Source organism: Panthera tigris, chromosome D4 (assembly GCF_018350195.1).
Source record: "Panthera tigris isolate Pti1 chromosome D4, P.tigris_Pti1_mat1.1, whole genome shotgun sequence".
NCBI lineage: Eukaryota > Metazoa > Chordata > Mammalia > Carnivora > Felidae > Panthera > Panthera tigris.
Window position 1 is genome coordinate 61,468,013 of NC_056672.1, and position 6,000 is coordinate 61,474,012.

Below are 6,000 nucleotides of genomic sequence, written 5' to 3' on the forward strand. Positions count from 1 at the left end.
ATTGCCTTCTTATTTTACTTTTTTCAGCTGTTTAACTTTGTAAGATGCAAAGAGGTTGGATCAAGTTTAAATGACTGTGCTGCCCCTTTTTACATCAAAGAATCAAGAAATACTGACAACAAGGGCCGTGCCTACCTCTCCCTTCTGCTTGTCTGGCTGGCTGGGAAGGGAAAGAACTTGCATGCTGGTGAAGAGAGAAGCTGGGTGGTACAAGAGTGAAATCCAGAGTAAAAACCAAGCTGGCCCAAGGTGTCCTGCAAACTGTAATTTGCAGTTTAATCACAGAACCATTTTTTTGTTCAAACAACTTTAATTATTGGAATATACAATTTTTTGAATGTGCAAATAAAAAGTTTTAAAACCTGAAAAAAAAAGACACATGCAGATTGAAAGTGAAGGGATGGAAAAAGCACTTATCATGCAAATGGAAGTGTATAGAAAGCCAATGTAGCAAACTTATATCAGGCAAAATAGACTAAAACAAAGACTATAACAAGAGACAAAGAAGAACACTACATAATCATAAAGGGAACAATCCAACAAGAAGATATAACAATTGTAAATATTTATGCACCCAACATAGTGACACCCAAATACATAAGGCATTTTTTAACAAATATGAAGAAAATTATTGATAGAAATACGATAATAGTAGAGGACTTAACACTCCCCTTTCATCAATGGATAGATCATTCAAACAGAAAATCAACACGAAAAGAGTGGCTTTGAGTGACACATTGGACCAGATGAATCTAACAGATATATTGAGAACATTCCATCCTAAAACAGTGGAATACACATTGTTTTCAAGTGCACATGGAACGTTGTCTAGAATAGATCACATGTTAGTCCAAAAAACAAATCTCAACAAACTCAAAAAGATTGAAGTCGTACCATGCATCTTTTCCAGTCACAATGCTATGAAACAAAAAATCAACCTCAAGAAAAAATCTGGAAAGAACACAAATACATGGAGGTTAAATAACATGCTACAAACAATGAATAGGTTAACCATGAAACTAAAGAGTAAATCAAAAACTACATGGAGACAAATGAAAATGAAAACTCAAAAGTCTAAAATCTTTGGGACGCAGCCAAAGCTGTTCCAGGAGGGAAGTTTATAGCAATACAAGCCTACCTCAAAAGCAAGAAAAATCTCAAAGAAACTTACACTTAAATAGCCCTAACCTTACACCTAAAGGAGCTACAAAAAGAATAATAAACAAAGCCCAAAAACAGAAGGAAGGAAATAATAAAGATTAGAGAAGAAATAAGTGAAATAGGAACTAAAAAACAGTAGAAGTCAATAAAACCAGGAGCTGGTTCTTTGAAAAAAAAAATCAACAAAATTGCTAAACTTTTAGCCAGACTCATAAAAAAAAAAACACGAAAACACACGAAGAAAGAAAGAAAGAAAGAAAAAAGAAGACTCAAACAAAATCTGAAATGAAAGAAGAGAAATAATAACTGACACCACAGAAATAAAAAGGACTTTAAGAGGATATTATGAAAAACTATATGCCAACAAACTGGATAACCTAGAAGAAATTGACAAATTCCTAGAAATACATAGTCTCCAAAACTGAATCAGGAAGAATAGAAAACTTGAACAAAGTTATTACCAGCAATGACATTAAATCAGTAATCAAAAAAGTCCCAAACAAATGTCCAGGATCAGATGGTTTCACAGGTGAATTCTACCAAACATTTAAAGAAGAGTTAATACCTATTCTCATCAAACCAGTTCAAAAAAAAAGAACTATTCCAAATTCATTTTATGAGGCCAGCATTACCCTGATACCAAAACCAGATAAAGACACCACTGAAAAAGAACTACAGGCCAATATCTCTTATGGACATAGATGCACAAATTCTCAACAAAATATTAGCAAACTGAAACCAACAATACATAAAAAAAAACATCATTCACCACAATCAAGTGGGATTTATTCCTGGATTGCAAGTGTGGTTCAATATTTGCAAATCAATCAATATGATACTTCAAATCAGCAAGAAAAAAGAGAAGGGTGCCTGAGTGGCTCACTCGGTTAAGCATCTGACTTCAGCTCAGGTCATGATCTCGCAGTTCATGAGTTCAAGCCCCACATTGACGCATCCGGCTCTGTGCTGACAGCTGGGAGTCTGGAGCCTACTTCAGATTCTGTGTGTGTGTGTCTCTCTCTCTCTCTCTGCCCCTCCCCTACTCACACTCTGTCTCTCTCAAAAATAAATAAACATTAAAAAAAAATTTAAAGGATAAAAACCATGCATTCATTTCAATAGATGCAGAAAAAGCATTTGACAAAGTACAACATCCATTCATGATAAAAATCCTCAACCAAGTAGGTGTTGAGGGAACACACGTCAACATAATAAAGGTCCTTTATGAAAAACCCACAGCTAACATTATACTCAAAGGTGAAAAAATGAAAGCTTTTCCCTTAATATCAGGAACAAGACAAGGATGTCTTCTCTCGCCACTTTTATTCAACACAGTACTGGAAGTCCCTAGCCTCAGCAATTAGACAACAAGAAGAAATAAAAGTCATCCAAATTGGTAAGGAAGAAGTAAAACTTTCACTATTTGCTATGACATGATATTGTATATGGAAAACCATAATGGTTCCACCAAAAAACTACTACAACTGATACATGAATTCAGGAAAGTCGCAGGATACAAAATCAATATACAGAAATCTGTTGCATTTCTATACATTAATAACGAAGCAGTAGAAAGAGAAATAAGAAAACAATCCCATTTATAATTGCACCAAAAATAATAAAATACCTAGTAGTAAACAACCAAGGGGGTAAAAGATTGTATTCTGAAAACTATAAAACATTGATGAAATAAATTGAAGAAGACATAAACAAATGGAAACAAATTCCATGCTCATAGTTTGGAAGAACAAATATTGTTAAAATGTCTATAGCACCCAAAGCAGTCTACACATTTAATGCAATCCCTATCAAAGTACCAACAGCATTTGTCACAGAATTAGAACAAATAATCCTAAAATTTGTATGGAATCACTTCACATCCCGACTAGCCTGGATTTCAAGATATACTACAACTGTAGTAATCAAAACAGTATGGTACTAGCACAAAAATAGACACATAGGTCAATAGAATAGAGCCCAGAAATAAACCCATTATTATATGGTCAATTAATCTATAACAAAGGAGGCAAGAATATGCAATGGGAAAAAGACAATCTCTTCAACAAATGGTGCTGGGAAAACTGGACAGCAACATGCAAAAGAATGAAACTGGACCACTTTCTAACACCTTATACAAAAATAAATTCAAAATGGATTATAAACCTGAATGTCAAATCTGAAGCCATAAAAATGACACAAGAGAGCACAGGCAGTAACTTCCTCAACATTGGCCAAAGCAACTTTTTTCTAAATATGTCTTCTGAGGCAAGGAAAACAAAAGCAAAAGTAAACTATTGGTACTAAATCAAAATAAAAAGCTTCAGGGCACCTGGGTGGCTCAGTCAATTAAGCATCTGACTTCAGCTCAGGTCATCATCTCACAGTCAATCCCACATTGGACTGTCTGCTGTCAGCACTGAGCCTGCTTCAGACCCTCTGTGCCCTCTCTCTCTCTCTGCCTTTCCCCTGCTTGTGTTCTCTCTCTGTCTCTCTCAAGTAAACATTAAAAAAAAAGAAGTTTCTGCATAGCAAAGGAAACAGTCAACAAAACTAAAAGACAATCTACTCGATGAGAGAAGATATTTTCAAATGATATATCTGATACTGATATATCTGATACTGGGTTAGTATCCAAAATATATAAAGAACCTATAAAACTCAACACTCCAAAATTAATAATCCAATTTAAAAATGAGCAGAAGACATTAATAGACATTTTTCCAAAGAAGACATCCAGATGGCCAATAGACACATGAAAACATGTTCATCATCATTTACCATCAGGGAAATGCAAATCAAAACTACAATGAGATATCACCTCATACCTGTCAGAATGGCTAATATCAACAATACAAGAAAAAACAAGAGTTGGCAAGGATGTGGAGAAAAAGGAACTCTCATGCACTGTTGGTGGGAATGCAAACTGGTGCGGCCACTGTGGAAAACAGTATGGAGTCTCCTCAAAAAAAAAATTAAAAATAGAATTAACATACGATCCAGTAATTCCACTGTTGTGTATTTACCCAAAGAATATGAAAACACTAATTTGAAAAGATATATGCATCCCTTTGTTTATTGCAGCATTATTTACAATAACCAAAATATGGAAGCAGCCCAAGTGTCCATTGACTGATGAGTGGATAAAGAAGAGGTGATGTAGATATACAATGGAATATTACTCAGTCATAAAAAAAAAAAAAGAATGAAATTGGGACTCCTGGGTGGCTCAGTCAGTTGAGCATCCAACTCGACTTCTGCTCTGATCATGATCCCAAGGTCATGGGATCGAGGCCCATGCTCCATGCTGAGCACAGAGCCTGCTTAAGATTCTTTCTCTCTCCCCCTCTCCCCCCAACCTGCTTGCTCTCTCTCTCTCTAAAAATAATTTTTTTGTAAAAAAAGAATGAAATATTGCCAATTGCAGCAACATCAATGGATCTAGAGAATATAATGCTAAGTGAAATAAGTCAATCAGAGAAAGACAAACACCATATGATTTTGCTCATATGTGGAATTTAAGAAACAAAACAAATGAGCAAAGAAAAAATGATAAGCAAATAAACAAACACAAAAAACCACTCCTAAATATAGAGAAAAACTGTGGTTGCCAAGGGAGAGGTAGGTAGGGGGATGGCTGAAATAGGTGATGGGGATTAAGTATACACTTATCATCATGAGCACTGAATAATGTATAGAATTGTTGAATTGTACACCCGAAACTAATATAACACTGTATGTTAATTATACTGGAATTTTAAATTAATGAACTAAGAGAAATAAATTATTTTTCTCACACTTCCTGAGTTCAAGCCCCACACTGGGCTTTGTGCTGACAGCTCAGAGCCTGGAGGCTGTTTCAGATTCTGCGTCTCCTTCTCTCCCTCTGTCCGTCCCCTGCTTGCACTCTCTCTCTCTCAAAAATAAATGAACATTAAAAGAAAAAAATGATTTTAACCAGCATGTTATACTTCCTTCCCCACCCTTAATCCTACCTATTCATTTTTCCCCTTTGGGCATGACTGAGTTGGTTTGCCCAAATCACACCATGAAAAAACAAATTAAACAGCTCTAATTCTAAATACAAGCATGAAGAAACCATGTCTTCTTTGACTTTGTGTCTGCAAAGTCTGACCATTGTCTTGTACAATATTCAGTAGATGTCTGATAAGTTGAAATCTGCTGGATAGAAATAATGCATATTGCAGTAATATGGCAACTTTCTGACAAGAAACATATTTGATTATGTCTGGGTACACAAAGCCCGTACTTTAGAAACTGAGGCTTAAAGAACTATAACAGATAAAGGTCAGACTTTTCTACAGTGGATACATTAGCTCTGACATAAACAGGCAGCCATTGAGTAGTAGTAGTAGAAAGAGGAGGAGGAGGAGGAGGAGGAGGAGGAGGAGGAGGAGGAGGAGGAGGAGGAGGAGGATGAAGAGGTGGAGGAGAAGGAGAAGGAGAAGGAGAACAGGACAAACAATAAAGCCAACCCTGGTTAATTACTAAGAAAAAATGAATTCATTGAAAGCTATTTTGTAATTCATAGAATCAGCACAAAGACTGAAGAACTAGGCTTAAAATATCAGAAGAAACCAGGAAAATATAGGTAACCAGAACCACTGTTAAAGCCACATGCCAGGAATAGCCTGGTTAGGTGCTAAGCCATCACCACTGAACGTTGGATGGCACAGCTGGACTGCCACCACCTGAAGCTTAGGGAACCCTGCTAAAACTGCAGACACAACCACCAGTGGATGCTGGATGCCACAGACACTACCCACCACCACAAGAAATTCTAAACTGACCCTGCTTCTTTAGGTAACTCACCACAGATTC